This window comes from Gavialis gangeticus, unplaced genomic scaffold, assembly GCF_001723915.1.
Source record: "Gavialis gangeticus isolate Ggan-Ray unplaced genomic scaffold, GavGan_comp1, whole genome shotgun sequence".
In the NCBI taxonomy this organism is placed as follows: domain Eukaryota; kingdom Metazoa; phylum Chordata; order Crocodylia; family Gavialidae; genus Gavialis; species Gavialis gangeticus.
In genome coordinates this window covers 43,340,432-43,341,449 of record NW_017729026.1, presented here as the reverse complement: position 1 = coordinate 43,341,449, position 1,018 = coordinate 43,340,432, and the positions used below count along the sequence as shown (strand labels likewise).

Genomic DNA, 1,018 nt, shown 5'->3' with positions numbered 1-1,018 from the left:
GTCCCTTCCGACCCTACAAACTATGAAACTATGAAACACACACATATTTCAATTAAAAAAGCTAACCTAGTCATTTTAATATTACTTATAATCTCACATCTAAGGTAGTGGACTAGATTTATTTACAACTTCAAGCTTTACCAAAGTTTAACAAAATAGAAGGGACGAATGGTCTAGTGGTTTGGACATCAGTATAGACTAGGGTTCACTTCTCTCTTTTACCTGTGTGAGCTCAGTTATTCAGTGTTTCATGCTTCAGCTCACCAGCTAACAAAACAGGAATAATACTTCTCCTCTCAAACAATTTTTGTCCATCTCCTCCAATTAAGTAAGATCATCATAGCACAGGTTTTCTGATACTCTTCATTTATACAGCACCTATCACAGGTTCTGATCCTGACTTAAGTTTCTAGGTCCTACTGTAACCATCACGATTTACTCATAGTCAATTACAGCAGTGGCAGAAAGGGAAAGGTTGAATCAAACACAAATGGCTGTGCAGGCCTATGCACAATAAGAACATTTCATCTCAAAAAATGTGCCGCTCAACATGCAAGTTAGGTGGTGATGGCAGCAGCAGAAGTGATGACTGCCACTGCATCCTTCACCTTCCGTGGTTTTTCAGCCTGTTGCCGTTCACTAAGTCATCTGTAGCCCCAGCAGGGGTGGGGATGTGGTCAGATGTGTCCCGGCATTGCCCCATCAAGGTGAAGTGGGCAGAGAGTGGGTTAATTCTTCCCTCCTTCCCCTCCCCCCACCCCACCCCACTGCAGCTGGGGTCTGCCTGTCTGCAGGCAAGCAAGGTGGTGGCTGGGGCTGGCAGACTCCAGCTGTGGTCCCCAGGGCGGCAGGGATGGAAGGAGGAATTAACCCCCTCCTTCCCACTCAGCCCCCTTTGCCTAACAGGGCCATGCCAGAATGGTATCTGGCTGTGCCCCTTCCCTTCCCACTAGAGCAGTGAGGGGAGGGTTAGCCTCTGCAGGGTGCCCCAAGGAGCACAAGCATAAAAGAGGTTTAT

At 47.2% G+C, this 1,018-nt stretch overlaps 1 protein-coding gene across 3 annotated transcripts in view; it reads right to left on the bottom strand.

Moving 5' to 3' along the window:
• The window catches only part of MMS22L (MMS22 like, DNA repair protein), a 206,780-nt gene that overhangs the window by 151,156 nt on the left and 54,606 nt on the right, over positions 1–1,018 (bottom strand). The window lies entirely within an intron of this gene.